The 17,797-nt window shown below is 44.3% G+C and overlaps 1 protein-coding gene across 2 annotated transcripts in view; it reads right to left on the reverse strand.

Annotated features, from left to right (window-relative positions):
* The window catches only part of NFKB1 (nuclear factor kappa B subunit 1), a 68,418-nt gene extending 58,450 nt beyond the window's left edge, over positions 1-9,968 (reverse strand). The window contains exon 1 of one of the 2 annotated variants that reach the window (XM_033160384.1): positions 9,938-9,968. The gene's annotated coding sequence lies outside the window, so the exon portion shown is untranslated. The remainder of the gene's footprint in view (positions 1-9,937) is intronic. The other variant, XM_033160382.1, reaches the window with a different exon arrangement.
* Positions 9,969-17,797: the final 7,829 nt, after the last annotated feature.

Below are 17,797 nucleotides of genomic sequence, written 5' to 3' on the forward strand. Positions count from 1 at the left end.
TGCCAATTTCCCTTAAAAAAAAAGCTTAAACCACATCTTATGTGTCCATATTATTACATTTTGAAATATAGCAACCCTAACCTGGAGGGGGATTTTACACCTGAATGCCTGGGTTAGAGATTGAGAGAGGAATGAAATACCGGTAAAACTTATGAATAGAGGTAACTCCAATTCTGTTCTGGGAAAAGCAAATTCTGGAGCACTGCAGGATTTTTTTCAGCCTGTGTATCAGACAGTGCCAGTTATAGGAAGGGCAAACTTCCCATATAGTATTCATTTTAAAAACCCATGCAGATGAGGCAAATAAAAGCATTTTGCGTAAATATTTGCTTATTTACATAATTTATTCTCCTCCTGTTCTGTTAGTCATTTGGGAAGAGAATTAGGCAGAGCACTAAGGACGTGTTCTGGGGAAATCCTGCACATTGAAATCCAGCCACCTGCACTTCCCAGCTCCCAAGATTACACAATGCATTGAATGATTAGCATAGCTTTAAAGGGTTTAGTGGTTAGAACTACCCACTATTAGGATGGTGACTTTTTCATCCAATACCACAGTCTAAACTTACACACAGCACAGTCACAAAACTGTGCGGAAAATCCAGTAATTCAGTTTGCATCCAGAAAACAACAACAACACAGTTGTTACGAGAATGTGCTTTCAGGAATGCAGTATTTGCTAGGTGGCATTTCTGCACACATATTGGCACTGAAACATTAGGCACAAACAGTAATTGGAAAGACCATTAAGAAATCAGCAATTGCTTAACATAGCAATTTCTGGGTGTAAATAATTGTAAGACAGAGTTATTCCACCTGGCCTTTAATCTAGCCTGATCCCCTATTCCTTTCCCCCTTCCCTTTTTTCTGGGTCCCTACATTAAAATTCCTCCCTGGTCTCCCTACTGGCCTAGCATGACTAACCTGGCCAATTAGCCTTGGTGATCCCATTGATGTTTGTTTTTATGCTGTTTTTTAGCTGTTTTTTTAAGTTGTTTTAATCATTGTCTTACATTTGTTGTTAGCCGCCCTGAGCCCAGTTTTTGGATCGGGAAGGGCGGGGTAGAAATAAAAAAAATTATTGTTATTACATCACCATCTACTGGAACAAGCAAAAGAAATGGGAGCAGGTATCACTATGAAACTATCCTTCCTAAATTATATTAATTGCCTGTAATACATGTTGTGTGATAATATGCTGATATAAGCCTAACCTAGTTTAAATAGTGTTGCAGACACTGGGTGAAACAACTTTTTAATATCTCATGAACAGCAAGTTTTTTAAAAAGAGAGAGATTCAATGTATCTTTTTTGTGCAACTTTAAAGATTAGAATGTGTATCAAGGAAGTCATAAAATGTAACACTAATCTAAAGCTGAAAGACGTTTACATTATCTTTAATAAAAGTGTTTCAACACCCCCTTAAAACAAAAACAACCCTAAGGTGTGTAACACTCACAGTAATTGGGAATTGCATTTAAGAAGTTTTGTTTGCAAATGAGGCATATATCCAAAGAGGACATAATAGAAAGAGAAGCTTGAGTTTGTTCACCTGAGAATTTACCTGTTGTAAGATTGGGAAGGCAGTCTCCCATTTCAAAAACGAATACAATATTGGGGGGGGGACGACCCATAGATCAGAGGTACAGTGCATACTTTGCATGGAAAAGGGTGTCAGGTTCAACCTCTGGCATCTCCAGATAAGTTTGAAAATCCCTGAGAGCTGCTGTCCATTGGTGTCAACAATACTGAGTGGTCTGACTTGGTATTAAGGCAGCTTCCTATGTTCTTATTAAAATAATGCAGTCTAGAATCATTTAGAACATAGGGAAGATTTTACGGACCCAGTTCTCAATCAAAACCATTCACTCTATGGGCCTCTCCTTTTTGCACTTCATGTTTTGTAAAACTTCCCGAGGGAATCACATGGTTTTAGCGTTGCTCGGGCTTCCCTAAGCCAAAGAATGCCAAAACATTAAAATCCATGCAAAAAGAAAAACAAATTATTCCCAGTTCCATGAAAGAAACCTCAGCCTGTATAGAAGAACTCCTTATCCAATCACTTGAAGCTAAACAAATTCTGCCCAGAATTGCTGTTGCTGGGTTAAAGGGAAATGGTCATAATTGTGCCAAGCATACCGCAGAAGATTACCTACGGAGGGGGTAAAATACTGTCAAGGGACAATAACTAGTTCTTCAGCTCAATACTTTTTTCTGGCAGTTACTTATCTATGAGTCAATAAATCAAAACAAGTTATGGCAGGGATAAACGCGCGAATGCCTCTTCAAATACAACCAAATAATAAGCATTTGTAATATCACATTTCAAATGTGATTTCACATTATTTGTGAATGCAACCATGATTATTTGTTTAACAATACATGAGCTATCTCACAACTGAACTGACAAGCCACTTTTTGTTTCTCCAAATCTTGGCTTGTTTTAAGCTGCTCTTACCCCATGTCTCTGTAGCTTGGTGACCATCTGGGGTGGGGCGGCCAGGCAAACTATGGTTAAGCAAGGCTGTTGGCTTCAGATATAACACAATACCACAGTTAAAACAACCCATGGGTCATAAGCCAAGAAGAAGCCATGGTTTTATATTGTGGTTCGTTGCCCAGAAATAAACCATAGTTTGTCTGCTGAGGTGGAGCCACACTTCGGCAAAATGAACCATAGTTCAAGCATTATGTGTGAAACTGATCCTTGCCTCAATAATCACCACAACAAGGTCAAATCAGTATTATTATTTTCCACACAGCAGATGAGCACATAGCTTACCTGCATGCATCACTGCTGGTACTTAACTGGCATAACAGAAGCTACAAATTAGAAGGCAGGAACAAGCCCAAAAGAAAATGCCTGTAATGAATGGGAAAGCCCAAACTTGCTCTTCATATACAAATTCAGGTATGTGTGGGTGTGGACTACTCCAGTCTAATTTGAATAGAGAAACGGTGGATTAAGAGCTAAAAAATGCTCAAATGTGGACAAGTGTATAGTCACATGTTGCATTAAGCACTCTTGAACTTCTCTCTTGTTGTTTCTCTGCATGTTGTTAATATAGAACAGGAAGTGCAAAGGTATGTTTTGGAGCTGAATATAATACAGTGGAACCTCGAGTTACAAATGCCTCAGGTCACAAATGCTTCAGGTTACAAACTCCGCTAACCTGGAAGATTTACCTCGAGTTGAGAACTTTGCCCCAGGATGAGAACGGAAATTGTGTGCTGGTGGCACAGCGGCAGCAAGAGTCCCCATTAGCAAAAGCACGCCTCTAATTAAGAACAGTTTCAGGTTAAAAACGGATGTCCGGAATGAATTAAGTTCGTAACTAGAGGTACCACTGTACCTACATTCTATAGTCTATCCAATGAAGCTCGTCCCATCCTTCTGCAAAGAAACACCTACAACAGATGCTGTGCTCAGGGCACTTCTTGGTATTTTTTAACAGATGGGTTTGAATGCATGACACCAAATTCAGTTTGCACAATTAGTATGGATTTGGGCTCTTGCACAACAAACCTGCTTAAAGAAAATCAACACTTTTTGCAGCAAGGAAAGTGATGGGGAAATGTGATGGAAAGTGTGGGATAGCAATTCCTCGGCATGTCTTCATATAACCTCCCTGCAAGCAGATCCAAATGAATGCTCAATAAACTAATGGCTTCACAGAACCTCCCATAAAACTTTATGTAAAGGAATCAGGCTAAATGCTCAACAAACAGGGCTTCTCAAACTGACCAAAGAGAGTTATAAGTACCGGTAACTTAAACATACAAGAAGCAAACTGAATAGCAATAAAATTTAAAAGTTAGTAAAAATAACCACTAAGTATGCCAGAAAATCAACAGGATACAAGTTGAAATAGAAGGGGATTTGCAACATTTGTGAAAGGAAGATAGAGAAAAGTGCTTCCTCACTTCAGAGTATTGCAAAGCCTAGAGCTTACAGTGTCAAAAGCTCTATGTATAACTGGGGGAGGCCTGTCCTGTTTCATTGCCTGAGGCAAAACTGGAAACTGCTGCCCCTCCTGCAAAGCCTTGCTTCCTGGGGTCACGTGGTGGCAGCTTCTGGCAAGATCTCATGAGATCTTGCAGAGATTTCGCAAGATATTTTGCGAGCTCCATGAGATCTTGCTGAAAACAGCTGCAGCCGCTGCAGCCACACAACCCTCAAAGAATTCCTCTGCCCATGGTTGGCTGCTTCACTCCACCTCATGGGCAGGCTGGCCCTATTTCTAACCATTAGTAGTTATTACACGCATCGTATTTTGCACATGAGGCAATTTGTAGCTTCTTAAACTCCTACACTTAAAATGGATAATTTATCAAATGTTTGTCAAATCTGCTATCATAGTGTTAGAGTAGAAAAAGTGTGCATGTGCACACACAGAAGTTCAGATACAACATGGTGTATGTATAACATCACCATACTTGGTGGGTTACTGCATAATGAAGAGGGGCAAAAGATCCTTGGATATGTTGACTGCAGAGGCTGGATATTAACTGGATATGTATACAACCCTGCAAAAGCCACAGTGCTGACAAGCACGTAAGGGCATGTGGTATATGAAGAATTTTCTACCTAGATACCAGTACCAGCAGTGGCCAGCCCGGTGTTCCCAAGAAACCTGCAAACAGGGCATGAAGGCATCTGCGTTGCCCCATTATTTCCCCACAAACCACCTAGTACGTACAATGCACCCCTCATGTTAAAAAATGCATGATACAGATTCATAGAGGATAGGCCTATCAATGGCTATTAACCATTATAAGTAATGTATGGAGGCAGCAACTAAGGAAGACCATACATTCATACTTTGCTTGTGAGCACTTAGAGAAGCATCTTACTGGCTGCTTAAAATAAATAGATAGATAGATGATAGAACAAGATGCTGGACCTTGGTTTACCCTTGTAACACTGTTCTTATGTGTGCACACTGCCAATAATCCATGAATGCACCTTTTCACTGCTCATACATAACTAAGGCAGGATGCTCCAGCTGGTGTTGTGCTTATGCAGTAAAGGTAAATCATGGCAGTGCAATGTACCCAGGGCACTATTTACCATTTCCTGAGTGGAAAGCTACAATGAGTGAAGAGGCCTTTAGAAACAGCTCCATCCCATATGCTTCTGAAAATTAGGGTTGTAAAACAAAATACAGTGGTAGCTCGGGTTACGAACGGGATCTGTTCCGGAGCCCTGTTCATAACCCGTGACGTGCGTAACCTGAAGCGCCGCGTCTGCGCATGTGCGCGACGCAATCCGGTGCTTCTGCACGTGACGTCATTTGATGTGTCTGCGCATGCGCGAACTGCTGAACCCGGAAGTAACGTGTTCCGTTATTTCCGGATTCGGCACGTTCATAACCCGTGTTGTACGCATCCTGAAGCATTTGTAACAAGAGGTACGACTGTACTGGTACTCTAGATGGCAAGTAGAAGAATGAGTTAAGTGGTTAAGATCTTGGCACAAATCTTACTTCACATAACAGTAACGGCTCCACACTGTTTTTTTTTACTTTTCAGCTTTAAAAATAGAAGAAAATCCATTTTAGGATTAGGCTGTGGGTTTCCTTTTAGGAAGGGCAGAAAGGTGTTGTTAAAAACCACATCACTGCAAAGCCATAATCTGTGTCTACTCTAAGGTTAGCAAACACTTTATTCTATGGTTTTCATCAGGCTTGTAGATGACTGAAGCTCAGGATGGGGATGAAATTCAATTCACTTTGCATTTAAAGGTGACCCTATCTAATCTGCACTTTCCAAAATAATATGCAAACTGAAACACAGCCATCCTTTGAAAATCATGCAGCTCCACATTTTGCAGTGCTGTTCTCAAACCAAGTAATGAGTACAAAAATGCACAAATCAGGGTAAAGTGTTCATATGAATGCATATATTAATCAAAATAACATACACAAATCATGGGACATTGTTTGCAAAAATGTGTATATATTAGGTAAAAATTACATACATAAATTCACACAAAAATACTGAATTTTCATTGGAAAAAATGAGAAACCGAAAGAAACCAGAAATTGAATGATTCACCCACCCCCAGACTGAACCCTGCAGCCTGCTTATTACTTCTAGAAGAGATCTAAGAAGTATCAACAGAGGGTTCTTATTAACCGAAATTATACTGCCTGCTAATAGCGAACAAACAGAAATGGGGAAATTCTACAATTGCATAACATTTCATGTGAAAGTTAACAAAATCTGCCACTAATAATTAGGGTTGTTTATTTTTACTGAGCATCCTTACTCAGTAAAAATACATGGATGCTTTAGTTGAGATTCCAGCATTGCAGGAAGGTCCTTTCCAACTCTACCATTCTATGATTCTGTTATTTTACTGAAAGGCAGCTAAAAACACCTTTAGAACTCAATCTTGCAATTCTGCAGGGAGCAGCTGATGAGGAAGGAAAGGAAAGAACTCGCTACATTGATAAGGTCTGTGTATAATGAAAAAACAAACAAGCCTGCTATTACAAGCAACAAATTTTAGTGGAGCAAAGTGTTGCACTGTATTACACCTTTCTTCCTAAGAAAATCACTGAGTCACAACCTAACATCCCTTCCCTTCCCTTGAAAAAGGCCTTATTCTGAGGAAATTCAGCTTATTTCTGAGGAAATTCAACTTGCATGTTCATAAGTGAGTCTTTTGGAAAACCCACTTTCTCTAGCCCAAAGCCCAGCTCTTCTTTTCTGTGACAATATTTACTGTATGTGACAAGTTTAACCCCTTGTATTGCACAGTCCCTCAACATCACTGCAGGCAACTAAAGCATTCCCATGGCGAGTCGCAACAAAATGTCTCGAAATCTAATAAGAATCTGTGTATAGTGAAATCTAACCCACCCACCCCCCGCACCTGCATCATCTTGGTTCTCAATTTGTGCATGAATGGCACAAGTTAAAATTGGAACTCAAATAATTAAACCAAAACAATCAAGCAACACACAGTATAGGTTCTGAAAACAAAAGGATCTCAAACAAACAAACAAACAAAAAACAACTCAGTGTTTACATTTCACAGAAAATCACACACACATCGACCATTGGTGCTTCATTGGCCTATGAACACACGTTGCAAGCACTCCAGTCCTACCCACTTAATTCTGAATGTGAAAGTTGCTGGGACTCAAGTCCATCACAGCCTCAGAAGAGAAATACCTTCTTCATTCCACCTAATAAGGTGCAATCTGCACATGCGGAAATCTTATTAACATATTCCAATGCAAAACTTTGGCGCTGAAAGAGATCCTAGGCTCATATCCTGGTGGGTGTACTGCTGCCCTCTCCCCTCCCACTTTTCTACATTCAGTTATGTCTGAGAATAGATCACTGGGTGGCAAATGGGGGGGGGGCAAACGGGCAGCTGACCTGAGTCTTACATATGGGAGATACCATATCAACATTGAGAAACATTACACTCCCAAGTGAAGAAAAAACAACACACACACACCACTGGCAGAGGATGCAATGGGGAAAGTAACAAACTCAGTGGCCTCTCCAGAGCGGTATTTTTTAGCGGATGCATTCTGCAATATGTCACTGATGCAATAATAGTGTGTCAGTGGTGGGTTTATACCGCACATCATTCCACTGTATTACCGTAGTTGTTCTGCAATGTTTTTCCAGTGTCACTACACTATTGCCATCTGGATGCACACTCTTCCTCGCAACAAAAGTGGGACAACAAAATTGGGACAAAAACGCACACCTGCAATATTTGTGATACGAACAATTAAAGAGAATTTCAGCAGAAAGCTATGGGGCATGAACATATTGGCAATGGAAGTAGGGTGTCTGCCCTGAAACTCTTGCAGGAACGAACAGTGTTAAAGATTGACACAATATAAGGTGGCTTCCTATATTCCTTGCTATGGCTGTTTTAATTTATTGCATGCTTATCCTACCTTTTTCTCTCAACAGCTCAAGGTGAGATACATGGTTCTTCTTCCCCCATTCAATCCCAACAACCCTGTTAGGTTAGGCCAAGAGGCAGTGAATGGCCCAAGGTCACCATTGAACTTCATGGCCAAGTGGAGACTTGAACCCTGGTCTCCCAGGCCAACACACAAACCACTACACCACACAGGCTCTCTTAGGTTCCTAATACCTGAGCACAAATAACAATGAAAAAAGGAAATATGGAAATCACAATTTTCAACAGGAAAATCCTACCCCCCCCCCCGATCCCAGATTACTGTGAAACAGATAACCTAGTAGTGGAGGGAGGGATGCACTCTGCACATGCTTTAGATCTATTTATTTTAGGAGTATACCTCAATTCAAGGCTGAGCCCTGGCATTGCTGAGTGACTATAAACTTAACTGTGGGAAAACCAGCTTCATCACAAAAACACACTTTCAATAGCATGAAAGAGACTCAAATATTGTACAAATTCCAGAATGGCAGCAGGGGGTGAATATATTGCCTCCCCCCCCACACCTTTTCAGTATGAAATCACCTTTTCTTTTCCATTCTGCCCCAATGGTAACATTGGAAACTGCCTTTTAATGAATCAGACCATTGGCTCATCTAGTTTAGTGTTGTCCACACTGACTGGCAGCATCTCTCTATGATTTCAGACATGGGTCTCTCCCAACCCTACCTGGGAACACTTGCGATTGAACATGGTACCTCCTGCACACAAAACATTCTGCTAAAAATGTTTTTTGTTTAGCCTACCCAATTGCTTAGAAAGCTGGTGCGAATTTCAATCTCTTGCTATTTTAACTTTTCAAATGTCATATTGCTCTTTAATTATTGTTGCTGGTTCTTCTTATTGTTTCGTGTTTTTGGCAAACCGCTTGGAGGTCTGTTTGTTTGAGACAATCAAGCAGCGCGCACCTTTTTGTGAAGTTAATAAAGGCAAAGAAGATGTTCCACAGTCCTGTTCCCTCCCCCAAGTTCCGCCATAAAAGAGACGCTTTGCTGCTGTCACCTTCCCCCCCCCCCCAAGCGGGCAGCAGAGCTCCTGCGTCTGCAACAGCTGTGCTATGCCAGGCAGCCATGTAGCTAGCAAGTGAGACTGTTCTTGGGACAAAGAGGAAGTGATGAGAGGCGGGGGAGGAAGAGGCTTACCCGGTTGAACACCAGCCTTCGACGCCAGTGCGAAAGGCACAGGAAAGCCTTGCCCCCAAAAAAGAAAAGGGGCAACTCCAAGCTCTGGGTTGGGAGAAGGCCTCGCCATGTGCGCCTCTCTCCCGAGTCCCAGCACTGCTTTCCCGAGCACGAGGAGGAGCGGCGTGTTATGTTCGCTTTGCACAAGAATGAGGAAGTAGAAGAGCTGTTGAGCACGCACAGCGCGAAGAAGAAGAAGAAGAAGAAGAAGAAGAAGAAAAGAGTAAAATGCAGAACTCCGCTCTTCAAATGTAATTCCCCAGAGGGGGTCCACCTCAGCTAACCCGTAACTAAAAGGGCTTCAGGCCGGCTCTGAAAATAATGTCCGCACCTGGAAACTGAAATCTACTTACCCCTCCTTCCTCCCTTAAATCACTTGCACATGGTGACTTGGGGGAAATCAGCTTTGGCAGAATAAAAATTAAAATGCCGTCTCTCTCTCCCTGCCGCTGCGCAGGGAAACAGAGAGTCTTATTATGGCACCTGAGGGACAAGCGGGTTGACTGAGGCACAAGTTTTCACAGACTAGCGCCACTTGATATCTACACACAGAAGACCTCGAAAACCTCCTCTGCCAACCAGCAGCAGACTGACTCCTCCTTTCAAATCTGGCCGCCCCCGGGGCTCCGACCGCCTGGACCGCCCCCCTCCCCCTTCTGCGTCCCTCTTGTTGCCGCATCCATAAACATTCCCGCGTGGCAACGGGGGAGAGCAAGAGAGCGCGCGCGTGCAAGCGAGCGAGCGGCTGCGTCGTCTCGTGCGAACGCGCCGCCGCTTCCCGCCTCCCCGCGGGGCTCACCTCGGGCCGACGAGCGGGATTCCTGACGGCGGCAACGTCGCCTCGGCGCTGCGAGAGGGAAGACGAGGACCTCGCCAGCAGTTCTGAGGGAGAGGCACCCGAGGCGAGCGAGAGGAGTCCCGCTTCACCAGAGCGCCATGTCGCCACACAGCGCGGCTGGGTCGAAAGAGCCTGGCTGGCCGTTCCTTGTTGTTGACGAGAGAAGGAGGAAGAAGTAACTTCACTGCCCGCGAGGCTCGGGTTTGGCTCGTCGCCGGCTGAGAAGGGGGAAAGCAGAGAAAAAGGAAGCCCTGCGCTACTGCTGCTGCTGTCACTGTCGAGGCTTTTTCCTCCCCTCCCCTCCTTTGGTGGTGGTGGTTTTTTTCTTCTTCTTCTTCTCCGAGCTGCCTCTCGTCGGCTTCCAGCAGCGCGCACGCCCCTTTCCTCCCGCCCGCACACGCTGACAAGACTTTGCACGCGCCCCCGGGGTTGACTCCCGCCTTTCTCGCTGCCTCCCTTCCTGCGCCCGCCCGCCCGCACCTCCGCCTCCCTCTCACTTCCTAGCTGGAAATTCCCAACGACGTCGTGAGAGAGTAGCGCGGGTGAAAAAGAAACAGGCGCCCGAGGGAGGGGTGTGTGCGCGCGTGCGCGCGCAAGGAACCAGAGAGCTTGCAGCAACCCGGAGGGCTGGGTTGAGGGCAGGGACAGGGAGGGAGGCGCCTGAGATGTGCAACTCCACAGCCCGCTGCCATCATCATCATCATCATCATCATCAACATCAACATCAACACCAACGCTGCTCTAGCTTGTGTTCTTTTCAGAGAGGCATTCTAGCTGCTGGGGAAAGGGGCAGTTTTTTCACTAGGCAGATCAAAGATGACCACTTCAGGTGGCAGATGCTGGAGAATGGGCAGCCGTGGGGAGATGGTGGCAGATGCATGGGGGTGGGGGTGGGGGTTGGAGACATAGTCATGGCCCAAGTCATGGGCATAGCCAGGATTTTTGTTGTAGGTTATGGAATTGGGATTTTAAATTCACAGCATGTTACACGCTGAAAGAAAATTATATGAAAATGATGTACCGTTGGTATTTAGATCCCAGTACATTAGCAAAAATGTATAAAACAGGGTCAAATGCAGCGCCTTTTTCTTGGGTTGGGATGCAGTGGTACACATACCCCTAAACATTTTGTGAATCTAAGTTTGGCCTCATTGAGGGGCAGTATTTCAATATCAGTAGGAAAATGAGAGTACCCCTAAATATTTTTTTTAGAAGAAGAAAGCACTGGTCAGGTGTATGTTAGGATTTTTGTTGTGGGGGAAGGCTTTTGTTAGGGGGGGCAGAATCTTAGATAGTTAAATATTTTTATTGATTGTATTGATTTGAGGGGGTAGTTGCCCCCTGCCCCCCATTGGCTATGTCCATGGCCCAAGAGCTTAAATATGGCCAAATCTGCAACAAACATTACAGCACTCTCATGTCATGACCAGAGACGGACCTAGGTTCCCTTGCACCATAGGAGCCAACTCCTAGGGTTTCTTCAGCACCCCTATAATTTTTTGAGGGGGCCACCTCCCCCCCAAGTTGATGGGCATTGTCATTCAAATGGGGTATGCGTTCCACATCATGTGATCAATCATGCGGGTTGGGGCTTACCTGCCCCCCCTATTTTATTCAAGCTGGCACCTCTGCCTTGCATCCTTGGCAAGGAAATGTATTGGCGCCCACCTCTCCCCATCTCCAGATTCAATGGGGCTTACACCCAGGAAAGTGGGTACACAGGACGGCAGCCTAAATCTGGCAAGCCAGAGGCAGGGACTTTTGACTTGCTTGCCTTTTCCTTACCTCTGACAAGGTGCCAGCAGAAAGACACTAACTTGGAGGTTGTGCTCCTGTGCGCACTTTACTCAGAAGTAAGCCCTGCTTAAATCAGTGGTCTTTGCTCTCTGGGGTAAACGAGCAGCAGTGTGAGTGCTGGAAATGGATGAAGGTGGTAAAGAAACCCAGGAAAAGCAAATCAACTGTGCTAAATTAAGAGCTACCCCCCCACCTCCCCAGGGCCAAGGAGAAGCATTCTCCCAGGGAGAAAATATACTGGTCCAAAGTCACCCAGTGTGTTTCCTAGCTAGGGTGACCAGATGAAAAAGAGGACAAGACCCTTGCATCTTTAATAGTTGTGTAGACCAGGAGTGGAAAATGTGGGATAGCAATTACTTGATGCAGGTTCTGTCTTCTAACTGCCCAGCAAAGGTCTACCCACCTTGCAAACTTTGTGCAAACAACTGAGGATGAAAGAAAGATGTGATTTAGCAGTGACCTTTGATCATGATTGACAGGCACGGCAGGAGCACCTTACCATATTCCTTTGCTTCTTCTCTTCCATGATTATAAATGTGTGAGTCATGGTGACTTTCTTCACCACCACCCTGTTGACAAGTCTGGAAAAGAGCCTCCCCAGCTTCTCTGGCAAGTTCTTCTAAAAGCAGTTAGCATTGGAACACTAGTAATACTTTGATTAAAGGGGCAGGCGGGACTGAAGAGCAACTGGCGAGTGGTGACATCAGCAAACTTTTCCTCAATCTTGCCAGACTAAATAGTGGGTGGACTGAAGGAAATTATGTCCCTGAGATCATTAGAGTGCTTGAAAATGTGCAAATAATGTTGGCCTCCGTTTGAACAAGACCTCTGCGTAAGGAAGCCTTTTCATACGCCCACACCTAACAGAGGAAATGCAAAGAGCATCTTCCCATACAAAAGTTTGACTGTATACAAACCTTTGCCTGTATTAAGCAGCTCGACAATAAAAAATAATGACGGCACTTACTGGCATTGATTTTTCTACACTGGTGCCAGGGCTGGCTCTCAGCAAAATGCCCTTTTCGAGCCCCTATTTTGCAGTGCCTCACCGCTCCAATTCAGTGTTTCCAAAACTTGGGTCCAGCTGTTTTTGGACTACAACTCCCATCATCCCTAGCAACACCAGTGGTCAGGGATGATGGGGATTGTAGTCTGGAAACAGCTGGAGACCAACGTTTGGGTAACACTGCTCCAATTACTCACCCAACCAACCACCCAGAAGGAGAGGAAAGGCAGCACCTGCTGGTCCTTGCCACTGTGGATCAAAAGCTTGCACTGCCTGTCCATATTTTATTGGTTCTTGTATTAATTTTCAAAGCCACCCACCTGTCAAAGCTGGCCCACAGGGGTGGTGGTGGGATTTAGAAATCCAGCTTGCCAGCCACATCTGGTTCCTCACCCTAGCTTTCAGATGGTAATGTCTATAATTCACTCATCTGCTTTAAAATGCAGCAAGTCAGCTGAATTAGGAGGCCCTTCTATTCACTCTGTTGAGTGGGGCCATGGGCTGTTGTCCCCAAGTCATGCCCTGATGACACCATTTGGTTGCAGATAGGGCAAGTGAGTGTTCATGGAGAGGAAATAACTGTCATTGCCCGCTGCCCAGTTTTGGGGTTGCAGTGGGGATTAGGCACAAGGGGGGCAGAGAGAGAGAGAGGGCAGGAGTGTGAGCAGGTTGCATTGGCACAGGTGCTGCTGCTGTTCCTGAATATTGTCCTCACCTGCACACCCTGGTAGGCAAGCAAGCATGATAAGGAGCAACTGGGTTAGGGGTCATTGGTGGAATCTCCTAAGGTGCTGTGCGTTGCCAGTTGCCGAAGGATGCTTATCATTGCTGATAGCCCTAATATTCAGCAGATGGGTTTGCCATCATAATGCCAAAAAAGAACTAGTGGCTCCCTTGTGGCTGCAGGTTAGCTGACAGGAGTGTATGAAGTATGGTGGGGAAGGCCACAGCAGGGAGCATCAGGCACCGCTGATTGGTCCATCTTTGGGGTTTTACTTGAGTCCTGCAGTCTCCTCCTCAGACAACACCCAAGATTTCCTGGGGACCAACTGTGGCCCATCCATGCCTGCTAGTTCCCTCCCTTGAATTCTAGCCCTCCAACTCCTCAGGCTCCTCCCACGCTTCATCCTGATCCAGCCTGACCCTCTAGGACGGTGTTTAACAGGCATGGTCTGCGTCGAGGCGAGACTCTGGACACAAGCCTATAACCTTTGCCTGAAAGTTCATCTTAATCCTCAGGGCCTTGCCCCATTGATATTAAAAGATAAACATCGCTCCTCTTGGAGCAAAGCCATAGAAAACAAGATGACGAGCATAGGTTTACATCCAGCTTACCTGTGTTCACATAGTTACAACACAGCAAGGGCATTAGTCAAGCAGAGGCTAATGGCTATCGAGAGGCAAAATGACTTAAGTAAAGTCCCTCTTTTTTTAACCCCAGAGGAGCGGAGATACTTACAACTCCCAGCTAGGTATTTTACTCAGCTCGAGGTGCCATCCCACAGAAGGACGTTCACACTGGCCCGAAATCATGTCCTGCCATCTGCCGTATTGGATGGGAGGTATAGGGGGGTTCATTTGGGCGACAGACTCTGTCCATGCGACTCCGGAGAAGTAGAGACTACAGACCATGTACTTCTCCGTTGCTGCTTTTATAGGGCTTTACGGAATGAACTTATCTCTCCGCTATTATGTGAGTCTCCTGGATGTCCCGAAGAACACTATGCCCATTGGCTCCTATCAGATGCCAACCCTAAGGTCACTGCTGCGGTGGCAAAGTTCTGTGCTGTCGCTATTAAGCTTCGGTCCGCACAATTAGGTGGCTCCTGATCCTTCTTTAGATTTAAGTATTATAATAATCTGAATTGTTGATTTTTAATTAATTTCTAAATTTATTCTTTAAAGCAATAATTATTAATTTTAATGTACTTTAATTTTAATACGGACAACCCCTTTTAGATCAAATCTCAGATCAATTTTAAATTGCATTTATTATTGATTCTGTATGTGTCTTTTTGTGTGTGTGTGTGTGTGTGTGTGTGTGTGTGTGCTGGTCGTTGACCGTAATAAAGTACTTACTAGGACGGTGTTTCCCAAACTTGGGTCTCATCATCCCTAGCTAGCAGGACCAGTGGTCAGGGATGATGGGAGTTGTAGTCCAAAAACAGCTGGGGGCCCAAGTTTTGGGAAACACTGCTCTAGTATGTCAAGATGTGGTTGAAAATATGCAGGCAATAATTATAGAAAGAAAACAGAGAGGTAACTGTGTAAAACAGAATTCTTAAATATACCGGTACTTACTTGGAAATCGAGGGGACGTACAACTGAGCAGGCATGATTAATATTGCGCTGCAAGATTTCTGTGGTTGGGAGTGGTCCTTCATTGCTTTGCAAAGGTCCTGGTTCTTCCCCATGTCTATAATAAAACCAGAATAAGCTATGCAAAACAGCAAAAGATGTAGATTATATAAAACAATAGAAGTTATGCAAAAAAAATTATACAGGTCACCGAGTTTAGATGACCACAGTGAAGATGTTTTAGGCAGTTTAGCATGTAATGCACACATCCTCATTAAGCCGAAGTCCTCACTGCTACTATCCCACCAAGGTCCCCCTGTTTGTGAGTCACAACTGATTCATTTGCAGCTTTTGAAATATATCAGTAGGATGCCACACAGTGGGCTGCTTTTATGATACTATTTTGGACATGTGCACAATACAATAATACACAATACAATGAGGTTGAAATGCAATGCAGTTAAATCAGCATGTCTCCTTTTCAGAGAAGATGCACACTAATTACAACACCATAAAGCAGGACTGTGTACACAACTATACCTTCAAAACACATTCCCCCCCTCAAAGAATTATGGGCTCTGTGGTTTACTCCTCAGAGTTACAATTCCCCAAAGCCTCTTCTAAACTTAGGAATTCTTTGAGGGAAATAATGTGCTCCAAATGTGCTTTACAGGTATTGTGTGTATGCAGCCAAAGTCACACTCAGCATAGATCCATGGAAATGAAGTGTGTACTACACAGCTCAGGTTGGAGAACACTTGAATTCCCAAGGAAGCAGATGTATTGGTAATTCTTCATGTCAGCCAAACCACCCATAGTAGCACATGTGATGCTGCATAGCACTGCTTTGCCTCTTGAAGTAGGAAGACAATTCTTGGCTCAGTTGGGTGAAGCATCAGCATCCTTTTACCCCATACTAAGCACTGCAGGAATACAGCTCTGAACAACCAGATATTTCAGTGAACCAGACATTGCCTTTCTATCAACAGATCTCTCTCTTTTCCACATAAGAACATGAAGTTTTGGGTCAGGCTAGATGTTATCTCACAATCCCTTTGAGACATGTGATCCTGTAGTCAGGCAAAGAGGCAGACTGCCGAAATGATTAGACCAGTTTCTTTGGGTAAGCAAATAGACCTGGCAAGAGTGCCGAAGGATTCCTTTTACAGATGAACTTAGGAAGCTGGATCAGACCATTAATCAATGTAGCTCAGTACTGTCCATGCTGACTGGCAATAGATTTCCAAGCTACAAGGTGGGGAAATTCCTAGACTGGAGATGCTAGGATTTGAGCCTGGGACCTTCCACATGTAAATCAGATGCTCCGCCACCGAGTTATGTTCCTTCCCTTATTTCTTATTTAAGCTAGGGGCAAAATGCTGCAACCTGAAGACACTTCTGGAAGTATTGCCAAAGTGGGCAGCTGTTCCTCCTCTCCCTCCCCTAGTGGGAAAAGGTATCACTGGTGTGTTCTGGGTGAAAGAACACCAGGTTAACAAATTCTGGAGACACATAGTGAGTGAAAGAAAGACTCCGAAAGCTAACGGCGCTTTGGGGTTGGGGCAGCCTTGTCTCCCTTGCAATCGGCAATCTGGGATATCAGCTGGAGTTAAGCTGCATCTTCTGCTACGTGCAACTTGTATGTATGCGTAAGTAAGCCCGATATCACAAAATGGAAGTCATCCTCCAGTGACCTCGTTCCAAAGTGACCAGAAACTGAGCGTATACTGCATCTCTGGTGTTTTCAATGCTTGGAGAATTGGACAGAGTGTAACAATAAGAATGACCCCAGTGAATCAGAGCAAAGACCCATCTAGTCCAGCATTCTGTTCTCCCAATGACCAACCAGATGCCTGTGGGAAACCCACAAACACCACCCTCCTCACTTATGGTCCCTCAGTGACCATATTGCCTCTGATACTGAAGGTAAAACATTTATTTGTTTGTTTTGTTTATATACCACCGTATGTTTCAACAAAAATATCTAAGTGGCTTACAAATCACAGCAGAAAGGAATAGGTCGAAGAGATACAATACAAATTCCACATTCAGAACCCAGCAATATTACTACTACTACTACTACTAATCACAATTCCACATAATTAAACAGATGTATCTAAACAATGTGCATTAGTTAAACAGCCAAGAACCATCAAATCAAAATTGTGTTGGAGTACGGGTGGCGCTGTGGGTTAAACCACAGAGCCTAGGGCTTGCTGATCAGAAGGATGGCGGTTTGAATCCCTGCAATGGGGTGAGCTCCCGTTGCTTGGTCCCAGCTCCTGCCCACCTAGCAGTTCGAAAGCACGTCAAAAGTGCAAGTAGATAAATAGGTACTGCTCTGGTAGGAAGGTAAACGGCGTTTCCATGCGCTGCTCTGGTTCGCCAGAAGCGGCTTAGTCATGCTGGCCACATGACCCGGAAGCTGTACTCCGGCTCCCTCGGCCAGTAATGCAAGATGAGTGCCACAACCCCAGAGTTGGACATGACTGGACCTAATGGTCAGGGGTCCCTTTACCTTTACCTTTACGCTGAAATGGCAAAACTGAGCAGGAAACTCAGCAACCAAGAAGACCCAAACTTCAATAAAGAATTGGGAAAATTTATAATTTATCTAGGAGAGCACTATAAGCCGATGGAAACATTAGCAGGATTTTAATAACACTTGTAATGTAGCAAATATCATGGATAATATGAAGAGATGTAAAAAAAAAAAAAAG

The sequence above is a fragment of the Lacerta agilis genome, chromosome 9 (genome assembly GCF_009819535.1).
Source record: "Lacerta agilis isolate rLacAgi1 chromosome 9, rLacAgi1.pri, whole genome shotgun sequence".
NCBI lineage: Eukaryota > Metazoa > Chordata > Lepidosauria > Squamata > Lacertidae > Lacerta > Lacerta agilis.